Raw genomic sequence first — 18,187 nt, 5'->3', positions numbered from 1 at the left:
TTCCTCTCTCTTTCCAACTTCTCTCATGTTCCCTCACTCCCTCACAAATTTATGACCTCTTCTTTTATAATTATTGCCACACACACACACACACACACACACACACACACACACACACACACACACACTGAGCCTATTTAGTGTGGTTGTATGCACATTTGTTTAGGGCTGACCACTTGGAAGACATACCAGGGGCTCAATTCCTAAAAAAACAAAAGAAAACAAAATGAAAACCCCAAGTGATTCTCCCTCTCTCAGCAGCCATTGATTGCCCATAGCACTTCCTTAGGGGTAGGGCCTTGTGAAAGTCACCTTATCCATATTGGCATATCACCTGGTATTTGCCATTATCCAGGTTTTATTTGTACAATGTAATCTGTAAAAGGCTGGAGAGATCATGGAACCTAGAAGAAAAGTCAATTTTAAGAAACTGATACCAATTCTAACTGTATTCTAATACTTATTTGTACACTCCCAGGTTTACATTCACCCCCATCAAAGAACCCCACCCCCACCCCCTGCAGTAGACAGCAGCCACCAGAGAGACCCACAACTTGTGAAAATCCAAGAATAACTGAGCACAGGGTGCCCAGCTGCTCTAATTGGGACATCCATAACCTCTATACCTAAGGGTCAGGAAACAGTGAGGAAAATGAGGCAGAAAGATGGTAAGAGCAGGGGATGAAGACCACTATTGCTGGACAGTGTCTTCTAGGTGCAACAGAGAAGTCACACCCATGAAACCCCATTTCCCTCATTCTACTGAAGCAACTAAAAGTTTGAGAAGTTGTTTCGATGACAGTAACTGTGAGTAAGAACCATGGCCTGGATGTGAACCAGTTCACAACTGTTAAGCACAGGCTTCCAACAGAAACAGTAATTAATCTGGTAGGGGATGGTGGGGGTTGGGGCAGATAAAAAGGTTTTTAAAAGCTCACACTTCTGCCACTGGAATAAGATCTCTCTCCCTCTGAAAATAACAGAATTTCCATATAGCTATTCCCACAGGGGCATAGGAACAGGATGAGGAAGGTCTGACTTCCAGGGCCACGCTGCTTTTCCTCACAGAGATAAATGCTGTAGTATTTCGACTCCTACTTGTGTCTGGAACCTTCCAGAAAGTGGCCACCCGACTGAAAATAGCCATGACATCCATTTCTACATCTCCAAACAAGCAGGACCTTCTTTCCCAAGACAGCTTTGTTCCATGGCTGCTTCTCTGTTTCCGATTGTTTCAGAATACCATGCACCTGCAGGCTGAGCTTTACCGCTTCTAACCATTCAGTGGCCCCTGGAGAGGGAAGCTGTGTGGTTGCCAGAGCAACAGCTTCAAAGGCAGCCTTTGCAAAGTTGGCTGGATGGGGGCTGACCCTCTGCCTGCTCCCTCTTTGCACATGTCCAAGCCCCCCAGCACCTGGGCAGGGGTCCTCTTCTGAAGGACAGAGCCTCATCTTTCCAATCTTCGGTGTCTCACCTGCTTCACACGCTGTTCCCAGAGTCTTTCTAGGCTCAGGCACATGAGACAAAGGACTCTGGGCACATACATCAGAGGGTGGTGACAAAGCTCACTTCTTCACTAGGTCTCCCACACCGGTACCCAGCCCATCAAGGGCAGCTGACCCTGGTAGGAACAGGACACAGTGTGTGATGTGTGCAGCTAGAACACCTCAAAGAGGCAGCTTTCAGTTGATTCTCCCTCCCCATCTCTGTCGTTTTGTGTTAATTAGAGCTGATTTGATGGAAAAGCAGAATATTGGCACCAGGAGCCATGGTTTCCGATTCTGTTACTTGTGATCTATGTGTCCTTCAACATTTCCTGAATGTTCTCTGAATCTCAGTTTTCTCTTCTGGATAATAGGGATGACAATATCACTGACCTCTAGGGTGATCATGTGACAGTCAGTGTCACACGACCAAACACTCTCAGGACCAAGGGAGAGCCAGTTAGTTTTTTACTGGCCTTTTAGAACCATGCTTGGTTTTCTACTTATGGAACATGAAGGGTGTTCTAGACTTCAAATGAGAGCCCTAGGCTAGCATAGTCATCAGTGGTTGACCCATGTGAGCTCTCCTGGAGTGCTCAACTATCATGTTGGGTTTGGGAAAACAAGTAATGTTTTCAGGACACAGATACCTAAGAAAACACTCACACCTTGCATTAATTAGTGAACTGCTCATGTGCTACACAATGAATCACATCTACTTTTCCATTTCCTAAAATGAAATTATCTAATGAATTGGATGCATGAAGATGAAAACTGGCTTTTAATTCATTTATTCAGAGTATTAAAATGTTTAATAATTAGCCTGCAATACACTATTGTGAGGCAAACAGAACCTTTTGTTCAGTTAGTTCAGTGTTCTGCTGTAGTGTTTAGATGTAGAAACTGAGTTCCTGGTCACTGGGAGCTGATTCTCTGGGAAGCTGGATGTGGTCTGGATTCTGCAAGTAAACTCTACCCCACGGCGGAGAGTCACAGTGAGATGGACAAGGAGTTGCTAAGCCAGTGCCACCTGTGCCCACTGCTGTCATTATGTATGAGAAAGAAAGACAAGTCTCGGGTCCTTAGACAGGCAGATAAAGGCCTCCGCCAAAGTTCTCACCCACAACGCTTGCTTCTCCTCACACTGTATCATCTCCCTTCCCCTTCCTGAGTCCACTACTAGGTTCCTCTGGCAAAGCAGAGGGAAAGAGGACCAGATAAAGCCTTCCGATAAAACTGGATAACTCAAAGATTTAGGTCAAGAGACACTTTCAACAGGAACATATCAACAAACTTGATATGACAGGAGAAATACCCTGCTAAAGAGAATGGAATCATTGCAAACATCTGTAAACTTGTTCTCCATAAATTACAATTTGAGCCACTGTGGATGAACAGTGTAGAGACAGGTAACTGTAGCATCTGTGTGCTTTTAGCGAATAGGCTGCTTAGACAAGCACACTGTCCTTCTGTCAAGAGTCATTCTAAACCTTAAAACAGTGGTTCTCAAACTTCCTAATGCTGCGATCCTTTAATACAGTTTCTCGTGCTAGTCTCCAACCATAAAATTATTTTGTTGCTATGTTGTAACTGTAATTCTGCTACTGTTATGAATCATAATATAAATATCTGATAAGCAGGCTATCTGACATGTGATTCCTGTGAAAAGGTCGTTTGACCCCCAAAGGGGTTATAATTTACAGGTTAAGCACAGCAAGAACATATCAGAAAATTTAGAGCTGTGTCGACGGGCTTTTCTGTCACAGAAACAGCTCTCAGCTCCCATGAGCAGAGTCGGCTGTCCTCAGAGCTTTGCAACACATGGGAATCCTAAATTCAGCCCCGTTTGGAAGAGGAGGGTGTGTTGAAGAAGAATCATGAGGTCCAGTAGTCCTCACTACAAGGCCCAGGTAACTGGGAATTAGTAAACACCATTAGATAAATACTCTGCAGATTAGTGGTTTCAACTCTCCAGTTAAGGGGCAGACTATCAGAATGGATAAAAGCCAGGATTCATCTCTTTGTTGCCTCCAAGAAATGTCGTCATCATCCATGACAGAGGATACTTGGATAGAAGGACGGAAACAAATATTTAAAACAAATGGGCTGAGAGGCAAGCAGGTGCCCCATGAGCAAACTACAACTTGCTAGAAGAGATAAAGTTCACGCCATACTGACTGAGAGAACATCAGGAGGACATTATAATTCTAAGCATGGAAAATGGAAACACCCAATTTCTAAAAACAGATGCCATAGATGTAAAATCAAGGACTCATCTCAACACCATATTAATGAATAACTTCCATACCCTAGTTGACCAGTGGGTCATCTCAACAAACAGAGAAATGTCTGAGTGAAGAACATCAAAGAGCAAATGGTCCTAACAGATAATCGATTCCAAACAGCACAGCATATACATTTTTCTCAGCAGCCCATGCAACCTTCTTTTAAAGAAACCTTCTATTAGGACAGAGAGCAAGACTCAAAAAAAAAAATTGAAATAACTTCTTTTTTTTTCCAGACAGGGTTTTTCTATGTAGTTTTGGTGGCTGTCTTGGATCTCCTTTGTAGACCAGGTGGGCCTCGAACTCACAGAGATCCACCTGTCTTTGCCTCCCGAGTGCTGGGTTTAAAAGTGTGTGCCACCACTGCCTGGCTGAAATAACTTCTTGTATTTTATCTGATCACAATAAAATAAAGCTAAAAACCACCACCAACAAAAAACCAAACTTCAGAAAGTAACAAAACTCATGGAGGTTGAACAACGCAATGAATTTGGATCTAGTCCTGAACACTTGGAAGTTTCCTTCTAGATCCTAATAGTTCCTCATTTGTGAAATGGGGATGGAGATGGTTCTCTTACCTAAATGTTATAAGAAGTAAATGAAAGTCATGGGAAAGTCTAGCATGGAGTCAGACCCAGAGCTTAGGGAATGCCAGCCTCCCTTTCCGTTCAGTTCTATCCACAGTTATTTCACAATCCAACTGTGCTCTCTAAATGACAGTCACATCTTGCTACTGAGTTTGTAAGACAATTCTTGTAAATTCTGTTAAGAGTTCAATGTATGCCCACTTTCAGGTACTCTGAGCAGTTTATTATCCAAGGAAACAACAGAAACATTTATACACTGGAGTGTGCCCTAGGCAGTGCTGTGTGTGTGTGTGTGTGTGTGTGTGTGTGTGTGTGTGTGTGTGTATGTGTGTGTGTGTGTGTGTATCCGTGTGGAGCCAGAGGTCTACATTAGGATCTTCCTCAATCATTAATTCCCGCCTTTTGATTTTTGAGACAGAGCCTTTCCCCGAATCTGGAGCTCACCATTGGGTAAGAATGAGTAGTCAGCAAGCCCCAGGCATCCTCCAGTCTCCACTTCCTCTTTTACTGGTGCATGCTGCTGTATCTATTTTATGTGGGTGCTAAGGATCAAACTTGGGACTTCATGCTTGCCTGGCAGGCATTTTACTGACTGAGCTATCTCCTTAGATTGCAGAATCAGGACTCTTAATTCATCCACATATCCTCTTCACAGAACAAGACTGCCCTTTGATAATGCTTGGGATTTTAATGTTCTTTTGCTTTCTTATTTCTTATTTATTTATTTTTTGGTCTCCTGCTGTACTGCAAACTTCTCCACCATATTTGAAGTCAGAAAATCTGAGGAATGGTTATACTGAGAACATCTCCAGTTGCAGCTTGCCATGGACACGACAGCTGGAAATCAGTTTGCTATGGTTCCCTTGTGCTCCAACTCTACTTCTCACATCACATCTCCAGCATGTGGGAAGAGCCAGCAGAACAAGCATCCCCAGCTCTCTTGTTTTGGCATCCCGTTAAAGCCCAAAGCTGCAGCATTGGAACCCTGGGGCTGGGACCAGCTTCCTGACCCAGGTTTCTGAGCTGGTGCCCCAGTGAGAGAAGATATTAGGAACAGTTATTAACCACATGGGCTGGTGAAAGTCTCAGGTGTCATTTCAAATCTCATGCTAGTAAAACCTTTATTTATCTAAATGTCCTTTCAGCTGAGGTTAATGGTCCCCTCTCTCGAGGCTATGATAAGGGTTAGAGAAATAGTATGTATGAACTTCCTAGAATGATGCCAGGCTCCCTGTTAGGACCACAGTTTCCAGGGGAGTCTGCATCTGGGCTCCAGCTGTGCCCAGCAGACGGCATGGCACATGGGGAGACTCGACCAATGTCTGACACATCTTCCTTAGCCTCTTGCATGCTGCAGGCATTTGTTCAGCCCCATGCCCTGGATCCTGTCATCACTACACCATGACAGCTGGTCCCTCAGCCAGACAGCTCTGACAGGAAAAGCTCTGACACATGGCACCACTTTCTCTCACCCTTTAGTCTCAGTCATACCATCCAAAGTCACACAGTATATTTTCTGCCTCCTTTTGGGTTTCATGATAAAATGCATGCACATATTTTTCATTGTTGGCAAAAATCAAACCAAATCAATCAATCAATCAAACAAACAAACAAAAAAACCCTAAAGAAAACTAAAAACTTTCAGCATACAGAAGGGAAATTTATTTCCCATTGCCACCACCTCTTCCCTTGACACCCCACCTGCCTCACTCTGTCCTTTGGAGCCCTCTGCCATCCCCAGCCTCATACAAGGCTCTGATCTTGAGATCTGTGGTGAATGGGACAGCAAGTGTTTAAGATAAAACAGGGCTGGATTGAAAATCCTGACTGTGTGGTGCAGAGTAGAGAACAAGCCTGCAGGAACCACAACTTCCTCCACCCACCTATCTGCCCAAACTGCCAGAGGAAATGAAATGAAGGGCCCAGAATTGGACGTGGGAACAGGTCATGAGCTTAAGGAATCTGAACCCCCTGGACTACAGTGAGTCCCACGTTGGTCCCAACTGAAACTCCTTGTTTCTTAAAGGTGAAAAGTTAAGACTGAGGAAAACCCTAAGAGGTGGAGTTGTTGTGCCATGGAAGGTTCTGACAGAAGGGGCTGGGATTGTAACAAGGGCAAAAGAAGTGGGTGAAGTAACTGAATTGTTGAGCATGGGTGCCCGGCCCAAGGGGAGTAACAGATGTCTGAGACTCTGTAAAGGACGAAAGCTCGGGGTGAGACAAGGTAGAGCTGATCTTAACTTCAGACAGCGAAACCAGACATCTTGGCATGCAGAATCACCTGCGGGTGTATCTGAAGGTGAACCGGAGCTGGTGCAGCACACACTTGCATGCCAGGAAAGCACTCTGTCTGTGATGGAGGAACTCCTGGCCCAGGCTTTTCTGGACATCAGGAGCCACCTCTCACAGTATCAGGACAGCTGCAATAAACATACTTTTGTACTAGCAAAAAGAAAACAGTCAACGAGAAGTATATGTTATGCTTCGTTAACTCTGTGGATGGACGGACGCCAGTCACAGTGGGCCTGTATTGAGCCGCCTGACTGCGTGGGGCTTCTCTGGATATAAGACACAGAAATCCCTCCGTCCACACATACACTTAGGTGATTTTCAATTCAATGGAAGGACTCACACATTACCCAACAGGGTGGATATGGCAAATCTCTTACTGAGAAGAATTGAGAAAGTGTACTTATCTGAGAATCTGCAAATGGCCTTTGGTTCCATGAGCTGAAAATTCATCTAATTAGAAGTCAGGTTGAAATTTCTGAGTATTAAACAACAGAGCAAAAGAGTCAACCAGAGCCCAGCAACAGGACTTGTTGCCCCTAGTGGGTGAACTTTTCAGAACAAAGGGAAGTAACATCATTACAGACTCAAGGTAAACAGCATCCCTTACTTTAAAACAATAATCATATTTCAAAGGTTATAATCAAATATTGTTTGCAATGGGTTGGGGTGGGAGTGTGGTGAGAACCAAGACCGGATCTACCCTTGGGAACTGCTATCGGTCAGATTCTCTGGATAATGTGTCTTATTAACTTAACGCACCAACACCCAGGAAAACCAAAGCAGGCTGAGCTCTGTAAGACTACAATTAAAATCCCTTGGCTTTGCATTTCAGAGCTAGGGTCCTGGTGGTCTTTGCATCTGGGACAGAAAACTCTGTAAAAAAAATTATTTTAAATTTTACCAAATTCAAAAACGCCCTAAATTTACAAAGTGGTCAACTGTCACAAAAAAAGCAACAAAAACTGGCAACAGAGGTTGAGCTCAGTGTCTTTCTTCCTGCAGGATTTCAGCCTGGCTTGCCTTCCTTCTCTATCTGTTCAACTGTGGTTAGAAAAGTGGAAAAGTCTAAGGCAGGACATGAGGATTTGGACGTGAGTACTGACGGTTGTCATCTGACCAGACAAGATGAATAAGCAGACAAATCAGAAGGCAAGGCCGGAGAAACATCATAGCATGTGTGTGTGGGGGAGGGGGGCAGAGGTGAAGTCAGAGCTCAGCAATATTTCCTCCCTACAGGAGCTGCCCGTCCCCTGTAAAATTATAAATGACTCGATTGCTCCTGGAACCAGTAGGTGCACTGTATATTTCCTCACTTCACCCGACTCCGCAATCCTCACTGAAAACGTCAAAGCACCAGATAAACAAAAAGAATGCCGACCTCAGATTTTCTCTCCATGAAGCACCACACTTGCTTATTAATCTGAAGCCTCCAGAGCTATTAATGTGCATTGTGAAAATGCAATTCTAACATGATTACATAAGTTTCTTGAGGCAATTTTGCTGATGGTGTGTTTAAAGTCAAGCAATCAGAACATCTTGCAGGGGAAGAAACTTTAATAGTATTAATTAAAGCCATGTCAGCAGCAAGCAAATCCTGTGCCTGGCTTTTCTGGTCATTTTCCATGCAGTCTCTCTGTTTAGATGAATCCCAGGGCTCTTTCTGTTCTGAGGCGTGGAACAGCATTTTTATAGTCAGGCTGTGAACACTTTCCTCATTGAGTTTTATTTTTTTTTTAAGAAAAAAACTTGGAGTATTGTAATATTATTCCATTAGCATATACTAATTGTACATAATAGGTTTCATTGCAGCCTTCCCATACATGCATATAGTATATTTTGTCATAGCCACCCCACTACTCTCTCTGTCCCCCTCCCATTCCCTCTGAACACCTCTTCTTCCCTTCTACCTTCTTCTCTCATGTTTGTGGTTGTGGTTTGTGACCCAGGGAGTTTCATCAGGGTTAATAAAGGAGTGTGGATGAGGGGTTATTTATAGATGCTTAAGTCCCTTTCCAGCCAGTGGCTGGAAAATGTCCTCCCTTCCCCTGACACAGTGTTGTAATATTTTATGTTTAACAACTGGTTTGGGGGAGATTTAATGAATGGCAAAGTCCAGAAAAGTAGTTTTAAAAACCATCCTCTATCCCAGCACCCAGGTAGGAATGCTGTTACTACTTTACAGTGTTTCTTAGTCTTCTGTTGTTGCTTCAGTGGGACTTTAGAATCACTTGTTTAACTTTTCTTGCATATGTTCATTGTACTTCCTGTTGTGTTAAGGAAAAGTATTTTCACACTAGTATACAATGTAGCTGGATATACCCACTCCTTACACTCCCAGGTCCCCGAGCCTCCCCAGTCCCGTTAGTCTTCTTAGTTTTCCTAGACAGTTTCCCTCTAATTTTCATGCCATGATTTTAAGTGTCTATATAAAATCTAGGAACCACACAGGCAACCTTTTCTCTCTCGCATGTTTGAAAAACAGTTGGATCTTTCCAAATGTCTGTCATGCCTTTGTTTTCTCCGTAACATGTTGTGAGCATATTTTTCATGTTGCTGTAAACTGTCAGCACGGGCTTCTGCAGCTATAGTATTCTGTAAAAAGTATCCACTAGAAATGATTTCCTTTAAAAAAAAAACTTGAATAAAGGCAAACCAAATGCCGAACAATCCACCAAGTATTCACTTTTTAAAGTTGCAGAGCTGTGGTTGGAATCAGGGCTTCTGGCATGCTAGGCAGGTACTCTGCCATTGTGCTCCACTCCAGCCCCAAGTGTTCCTTTTATGTAGCACAACATAGTGGCCTTGCGCCCCAAGTCACCTGGACTAATGCTGGGTTGACACACAGAGCTGGGAGCATTCGGCTTTGTCACTAAGAACAAGCAAAGTTGCTGCGGAACAAGACAGCAACTCCTAAAGACAAGAGAGATCAGAGGTCCTCTCCTTCAAGCAGGTGGTATCTTCCTCCATCCTGTGATCATGGAGAAGCAGAACAAGCACTAATTCAACTCTGCTCGGAGCTGGAGATTTCTAAGTGTTGGGAATAGAACAAATAAGCAGTTTCTGCTCAGATTTGCTGGGGATATTGGATCAGTCTTCACAACTGGCTCACCTTCAGCTGGCTTCAGACTGTCCCTGTTTTGGTAGAGACCAATTCACCTGCCATCTCATTGGTCAGTCTCTTCCCGATTACCTTCCCCAGGCTTTTCAGAGTCTGTTGTAAATGGTACCACGGAGCTGTCTGTGGCTGAGATTGTGTGGTGCCAGACTACCCATCGCCGCTGAACTTCCTTGGTCAGTGACATGACACTAAAGCCCCTACTTTCTGTTGACCAGGCTGACTTTCAGTCATTTCCTTTGCCCCGTGGGTGATGGGTCCTAGCATGCTTCAGTGAAACATGCTGGATACTTAGTACACCTGTATTAAAATTAAATTTTCCTTTTCACTTCCAGACGCTTTAAAAAAGTCAGTGTCATCTACTGAAGGACTGATGCACCATGGGGCAGATTCAGAGGCAGGGAATGAGCTGAGCTGTTGGGTCCTTTCAGTCTAACAGACAAAGGAGTCGGATGAGGTGCCCGAGCTTTCTGTGTAAGTACCAAGTGGACCGAGGCAGGGGACCTGCTGTGCAGGGTACACACTTAACTCCTGGCTAAGAGGAAGGTGGGGGCAGGGAAGGTTTGGGGAAAGCCAGCTAGTGCTTTGACTCCAAACAACCCAAGAGCCAGTGCCGGGAGTATCAGACCACGGGTCCTGCTGGCCATTTTTCACTTAACAAGATGCCCAGTGAGTGTGTTTCTTTGACCCAACCAAATGTCAGAGCAGAAGAACACACTCTGGATATTCTCTAAAGACTTTCTCCTGCCCCCACCTCAGGCTCTGTATGATCACATCGTTAAGGACAACCTGGAAAATATGTGCTTGATGCTTATTTTCCTTTGCACTCTTGGAAGTCCACGGCACACTTCAGACATTGGTATTAGTGTGTATAAAGTATACAGAGCAATGAGTTTCATCACGGACATTAGAGTTAGTAATTCTGAGACTGACAGTCAGGGCTAAGCTTCCCGGGTTTCGCTCCATTTTGCCAATACTGCTTTCCCCCAGTAACGTGCTTTCTAGGCAGCAGAATAACTGTCTCTATTTCCCAAGAACAAGTCCTCTCCATTTTCCCCCATTTGACTAGATTCTGGGCAAAGGAATACAAACAAAAGGACTCCATGGACCTCTACAGGGACAGGCTGCGTGCCCTCCCTGCCTTTCTTCCTGACTTCCTGCAATTCATGGTGATGGATACGGGACCTGAAGATATAGAAATGGGTACTTGGACTTCTTCAGAGGCACAGAAAGAGAGGGGGGGGGAGCTGGGAAGGACTTGTGCCCCTAATTTCTGTTGAGCCTCCTGACCAGCCTGCAGGGTATAGCCCTAGATTCAAATGAGTCAAAGATAAACATGGAGCCAGGGTAAGGCCCTTCGTTGTGCATTAATTACATATGTGAACATACGTGTTAAGAGCAGGAATGGGGCTTGCACCATGTGGTCCACAGCAGGTGCTCACACTGATGGGTGAAACAAAACCAGAGAAAACAAAGTGCTTCGATTCTGTGCAGAGCTACTCTTATTTAAGATTTCACTGCCAAAGCCCTTCCATCTATTCATATGCAGATGTAACCAGAGAGGTTTATACTGCTCAAAAAATATTCATGATCAATTTAACATCAAAAGATCCCATTTTGTTTTGTCTTCAGAAGCAAGACAGCTGTATGGCTCCCAGGGCTTTCTAGCTTCCTTGGTGCTGGGACGGACACCTTTTCTCAGAAAGAAGACTCTTCAGCCATGGAGGGGCTGTCATGTTCTGGGGGAGAGGGTTCCCTGCAATTCAGGGTGAAAATGGTGGAATGGTGTGAGGAAAGCTCCCCACAAAAGATGAGCGGGCAAACAGCATCTCTGACAGATAGAGCAGGAACCTGGAAGGATTGTGTAGTCAGCACAGGAGCAGAAAGGCTGATGGGAGCCAGGGTCAGCTAACAGGAGCAAGAAAGGAGGGCGACGCCTGGTGGGTAACTAAGGAGGCTCACGGCAAGGCGTTCAGAACACCCCCAGCAGTGAAGTCCTGTGCTCAGACACACCCCTTCACCTATAATACGTTACTCTGGGAAAATCTTGCATGATATTAACTCTTACTTCTCTCACCCTATTGTTGATTCTATAAATCTCAGAGTGGGTTGGAAGACAGATGTCATCAGATGACTGTTAAGTCTCAGAATAGTGGATATCTTCACTATTTAATCTGTAGGAGGGCAAGTCCAGGAATTAACTGCTGATGGAAACAGAACTCGGGTGTGAACAAAGGAGCTGTAGGCCTCCTAGAATGAGAAGTGAGCTTGGGAAAATAAGCCACTTTATTTTTCTAGTATAATTTATCTTTAGTCCAATTATGAGTAAAATATAGACATATCTGTGTACAAATTCAGAAAGAAGACAATGCATTCTTCATTTTTATTTGTGTCTTGTGTTCCAAGGGAACCCTCCACCTGCTCTAGTCCATAATTCAGAACTCAGCTTCTTCCAAGGGGCCGTGGGGCTGGGAGGGGACTGGAAGGTGGCAGGAGGTGACACATGACTTTGCTTTGGCCAAGTCAGACCTCTTCCCTTGCTTTCACTGGCTTTTTGTTTCTAATTTCAAGAAAGCTTTTTAAAAATTCCCATGGGTGCCCAGGAATGTGAAGTAACTTCTAGAAGTATTCAAATGCAGCGGAATGCACTGTTGCTGCTCAGTTTTCTTGGTGGCTTATGGGGAGGGAGCTGGCAAAGGCAGGCATGCTCCATATTCCCTTGGGGGAGGGGAGGACAGGGGCTCATGTAGCACAAGCTAGCCTCTAACTATGACCATGAGCTTCTGATCCTCTTGCCTCTATCCCAGAATTCTGAGTGTTCGCCAGCATTTTAGCTATCAACTTGTCACCGCTCAGAATCACCCGAGAAGAGAGATTTAATGAGAAGTTATCCAGATCAGGGTGATCTGTGATTATGACTGTGTAGAATTGTCTCCATTGTTAATTGAGATAGGAACAACCACCCCACTGTGGGTGGCACCATTCCCTAGGCTAGACTAGAAGCCATCTAAGAGTAAAGGGAGCTAGCAAGCAAGCAATCAGGCAGCATGGTGACCTCATTTTTGTCTCCCATTTTGTTCTCCCCTGTGGGTGTGGTGTGACGAGCTGTTTCAGGTTCCTGCCTTGACTTTTCAATAATGACAGACTGTCACTTGGAATCTTGAACCCTTCCTCCTTGATGCTGCTTTTCAGCAGGCACAGACATGAAAGCAGAACTCACCATTTACATGGTGCAGGGGTGGATCCAGAGCTGCAAGCATGCCAGGCAGGCACTACCAACTTAGCTGCACCCCAGTCCTCAGTGTGACTCTTCTGCAGGTGCTCATACCTGCTGAGAATGTTTTCCCCTTTTGAAAACCAGCATAATGACAATAATAATAACTAATCACATCTCTTCTGTGGTCTGACATATATAGGAGCTCAACCAGTATAATGCCCATGGCTTTCATCTACCCCCCCTTCTCATCAGAAAGTGATTCTGTTGGACATGGGGCATAGGTGAGGATTAAAGCTTGACTCACTTAACTTCATAATCTTACCTACATGCTTAGAAAGTGATCTCTACAGAACATGTCACCTAAAAGCCCCAAACCTCTTTCCTTGACTCTTGTTCTAGCATCTAGCTACCTCACAAATTTATAAACCTTTCTCAAAAAAAAAAAAGAGAAAAGAAAAAAGAAAAAAAGTGAATTTCTTCTGATAGGCTAGAAGATAGTCTAAACCTACTTTGTACTCTGTGTGTGTGTGTGTGTGTGTGTGTGTGTGTGTGTGTGTGTGTGCAATGCCCACAGAATCCAGAAGAGGGCACTGGAACCCCTGGAGCTGGAGTCACAAGTGGTTGTGAGCTGTCTTGTGGTGCTGGGAACTGAACTCTGGTCCTCTGCATGAGCAGCATGTGCTCTTAACCACTGTGCCATCTCTCCAGTCCCTGAGCAGAAGTAGATTTCCAAATAAGGAAGGATTATAGGAACTAACCTGTGGTTACTAACTGTTGACAGACGTAGCCTGATATAATGACTTCACTGACGGAGCTCTGGTTCTCTTCAAAACTCTGCAGAGCGATTCTTAGTGGCACTGGCTATATAAGAGAGTCCTTTTCTTTGACACCTCGTTGAAGCTAATTGGATTCATGTTTTGAGAGATGTCATGTGACTTTTCTGCTGACTCATGAATGAATATATACATATGTGTATATACATCATATATGTATACATACATACATATGTAAATATGTTAAATGCAGCTCTATTAATAAATTTAACCAGGAAGGTGTTTGTGTAGACTTGGAGGGAGGATACATGCTGTATGTTGTATGAAATTACTCAGTTGCTAAATAACTACTAGAAGCCTCAGGATAAATTTGGCTTTTCTGTGAACTGTGTCAAAACAAATAAGAGGAATGGGAACTGTGTCGGACACTGTGTCTTCAGGAATATACTTTACAATGCAAACTTCTTGAGACAATTGAAAGCCACACGTATGTCAGTCACTCGAAAAGAATTCTGTTTCATTCTGTCACTTACAGACTCACGAAATAATTCTCACCTCTGATGCTGCTACTGATGGAAAAGCAACCATTTGTGTGTGTGTGTGTGTGTGTGAGAGAGAGAGAGAGAGAGAGAGACAGAGAGAGAGAGAGAGAGAGAGAGAGAGAGAGAGAGAGAGAGAGAGAGAGAGAGAGAGAGAGATTTCTACTCAATCACTTTTTAAAGCCATCTGTAGCATAAAAAAGTGACCTCCAACTCTGGGTCATTTGTGGCAGGGTATTCTGGCCTGTTGATTCATAGGGAATAACCCCCTTGAGTGGGTCAAATGATTTTTCCCCCTTTTCATTAATAAATTCTTCCAGAATGCTTGTGAAATACAAGTGGGAAAAACATTATCTCTTTGTTGATATGGAGGTCATGGCTTAGGGATTAAAGGTCTCAAGAGAAGCCATTTGCAAGTGAGAGTTTGAACCCTCACTTGCTATTCTAAGACTTATTAGTGGATTCTAGTAAATTTTAGGGTTCTGCATTTATGTACAAGTTTCACATTTTTGGGTCATAAGAAAAAGTTTTAAATTTGAAATGCTGACAATGCTACTTATATTTTAAAATATATTCTCATTATTTCTTTGTTTCTACTTTTCAATATTCAGCAGCCACAGGATCTAATTCTCTTAATTCCTTAAGTTGTACCCACTTCATATAAGCTGCTAAGAGTTCAATATCAGGGCCTGAAAGTCTCTACAAATCTATACATCTGTCTCCCCAGTGAAGATGGCACCTCATTGTAAACTACATCCTGTGGGATCTGTGGCTCTAATAAGACTTAATGAATTAATTTTCTTAGTAAACTACAAAATTCATGCAAATGCAATTGATGCAAATTTTGTTTTAGTCACCCTTAGGAAGTAGAATGCTCGTAAGTGCCACACATAATTCGGGTTAAAGGTGAAGTCTTGGGGAGCGATTTGATGTGTGTGATGTCATTTTCCACAGGATCATGGAAAGATTACCCTGCGCAGACCCTACAGACATCCCACAAGATTCATGGGAGATCAGTACGTGTCTACCCACAGGCCACGAGCAATTCTACTATAGCTCTTCTCATTTCTTCCTTTAATATGTTGTACCCTAAAAGAAGGGAGAGAGTTATTTGTATGATCGCTGCACAAGCCAAGGGAAAGCATGGCTGAAATGCCCAACATCCTTGGTTTTATCTAAGGTGGCCATAAACACTACATAGAAAATGAGGAGATAAAGAATGGAATGCTTACTGATGCAATGAAACAAATCACTCACAAGTATGCAAGAAGGAGAGAGCAAAGCATCCCCATGACCAAGGACAGTGCTTTCTCTTGTTCATGTGCATGTGTATGCATGTGTGTGCATGTGTGTGCATGTATGTTTGTCTCTCACTTGCCTAGAACTTGCCAACCAGGAAGCAAGCTCTGCTGGTTGGCCAGTGAGCCTCAGGGGTCCTCCTGTCTCTTCCTTCCCAGCAGTGGGATTACGAATTTGGGGCACTGGTCTTTGTTCTAGTTCTGGGGATTGAATTCAGGCCCATGTGCTTGCAAGGGTGATCTCTCCAGTCTGATTCCAGTTCTTCTGTCTGAAACTACTGGAGACTGACAAGCTTAACGTGACCAGTGAGAAGGGAATTCAAGGACCACCACTGGTCCTCTTGAGCTCAGAGATGAGAAGGCTGGAGGAGGCTGCAGAAGATCACAAGAGGAAGCACAAGCAGCGGGTAGGAGCAGACTATGTCTAGAGGAGGTAGAATATCAACCCTTGGAACTCTTATGGACGGGCATACATGGGTTCTGGAGATCTGCTTATGGCTTGAGAAAAGCTTGCTTGACTGAACAGCTCAGCAGGGACCTCAGCCTGAGAGGAAAGGCCAGCTCCTGAAGGACAGTGAGTGAGTGGAGCAACATTTTCAGAGCACAGCCATTGACTCTCATAAAAGAAGGCAGCTCGTTAAATGCTAAAGTGATGGGCAGTGCCAACTGTGGACATTTTCAAATGTGGTGGGCACAGAGGTAATTCTAGGGTAGGGAGGGGATTTAATTTACTGAGTGGCACCATGTATGCAAGGACTTGAGATATATGAAAACCACGTGACGCCTGGCTTTGCTGCTGAACTTGGGGGGCAGTGGCCGGTCCAGGCCACTCAGTACTGTTTGCGTTTCCTGCACTTCAGTGAGCGTCACTGACCCAAGGACTGGGCAGGAGCTCTTTGAGCATGTTAGATTTTGATTGTGCATGCTTATGACTAGGAATTCATTCCCCTCCCCCAGAAGCAAGAATACATAGCTCAGTTTGCATGGCTCACATTATTTAAACTTTTCTGCATCACAGGTATCTTTTCTTTATAAACAGGAAGTCTTTCTTAGATTATACCAGCATAAATTATTTCCCAATACAGTTGGGTTTGCAACTGGTCTCCTTGATAAGTCAGGGAAGCATGATGGGAGGATGCTTCTTAACTCTGAATCTCTTGATGCAGGGCTGTCGTGGACGGTTTTCCCAGGCTGTGCACCTGCCGTAGCCCTAGGGGTTGGGAGTGAAATCTCCCTGCCCCCACCTCTGTGGGCACTGTAAGGTGGGGAAGGTGGTAGTGTCCTGGAGTAGCTGGGGAGAAACACTCTCAACAGGATGTGACCCACAGTAAATGGTATATACATTAGCCTTTTATCCCAAGTGGTCTGATAACAGGAAGTTTAAGATTGAGATTGGGTTAGCTCTGCTGTGGGTGTCACCGTGCCTCAGAGTGTCTGGGTTCATCACTGACGGTTTCACGTCAAGGTCTGAGGCAAATGTGGCAAGCTAGAGCATTCCACTAAAGGATCTGAGATGCTCAGCTGGTCTCAACTCCTTCTGTAGCCCTATAACAGAGGTTTCCCTGGCTTGACAAGATATTAAGTATTCTTTCCTGACACCAAAACTGGAATAATTTACAGCAGTTCTCAAGATCCAGGCATGTGAAGCGTTCCCACTGAAGACTTCCTAAAATGCCTCCAGAGCCCCCCCTCAACACCGAGGCTCAGAGTGCTGACTTCAAGCAGGCATCCGGTGACACAGCTGTTAGGGCTGTGAACCACCCCTTGTGTAGATAAATGATCAGAAATACTGTTAGAAACTGTCCTCAAAGCTCAAGTCCTCCCCTGGGAACTCACTGAACACTAGGGAGGCAAACTCATGTCTCACGCTGGGGAAAGGAGCCTTCAGACACTCAGGGTGCTCAGCTGGGTTCTGGGTGTCCCTCGGCTATCCCCACAGGCAGTCGATGCTGCCAATGTCATGACTGACCATGGGCAGGGGACACATGGCTCTGTTGGCTTTGGGACACAAGTGGCTAGGCTGTCTCTGTGTCAAAGCACCTGGTAAATACTCAGTGGAAAGGTAGACGGCTTTTTCACAACAATGAGGTAAGCTGCATTAGTTCCATCCAAACATTACATCCAGGCAGAAGAACAAGCAAGGCAGAAGCAGGGCAGCGGGAGAGCATCTCCCTTTGGTACTTCAACTTGTCCAGCGAGTGCGGTGTGGCACTGAGGTGGTACTAGACAGGGACCTCAGGGGTCAGGGTCTGGATGGTAGGCATGGTCTGCAGGCCCTGATGAGAATTTAGTATTTCTTTTTAATTTTAAAATTCCATTTGCATGTGTGTGTGTGTGGGTGTGTGTGTGTGTGTGTGTGTGTGTGTGTGGGTGTGTGCAGGTGTGGGTGTGTGCGTACCATAGCATAGCATATGGATGCCAGTCAGAGGACACCATGCGGGAGTTAGGTCTCTGCTTTTATCAGGTGAGTCAGGCAATCAAACTCAGGTGATCAGGTTTGGTGACAGGCACTGTTACCTGCTGAGTCACTACACTGGCCAGCTGTTTGTATTCTTAGGGGCAGTGGAAACATCGGTTCTCAAAGCTAAGCCATGCTG

The 18,187-nt window shown here is 44.6% G+C and overlaps 1 protein-coding gene and 1 long non-coding RNA gene across 14 annotated transcripts in view; one reads left to right on the top strand and one right to left on the bottom strand.

The window, feature by feature from the left end:
- The window catches only part of LOC143273808 (uncharacterized), a 63,515-nt gene extending 50,101 nt beyond the window's left edge, over positions 1 to 13,414 (top strand). For both annotated transcript variants that reach the window (XR_013051995.1, XR_013051996.1), the window contains 2 exons: positions 7,651 to 7,739; positions 10,099 to 13,414. This is a non-coding gene — a long non-coding RNA (uncharacterized LOC143273808). The remainder of the gene's footprint in view (positions 1 to 7,650; positions 7,740 to 10,098) is intronic.
- Pex5l (peroxisomal biogenesis factor 5 like) overlaps positions 1 to 18,187 on the bottom strand; it is a 212,252-nt gene that overhangs the window by 125,308 nt on the left and 68,757 nt on the right. The gene's annotated exons all lie outside the window — the stretch shown is intronic.

Source organism: Peromyscus maniculatus, chromosome 6 (assembly GCF_049852395.1).
Source record: "Peromyscus maniculatus bairdii isolate BWxNUB_F1_BW_parent chromosome 6, HU_Pman_BW_mat_3.1, whole genome shotgun sequence".
Lineage (NCBI taxonomy): Eukaryota > Metazoa > Chordata > Mammalia > Rodentia > Cricetidae > Peromyscus > Peromyscus maniculatus.
Note: the sequence above shows the minus strand (reverse complement) of the source record. Positions and strands in the feature narration are given on the sequence as shown.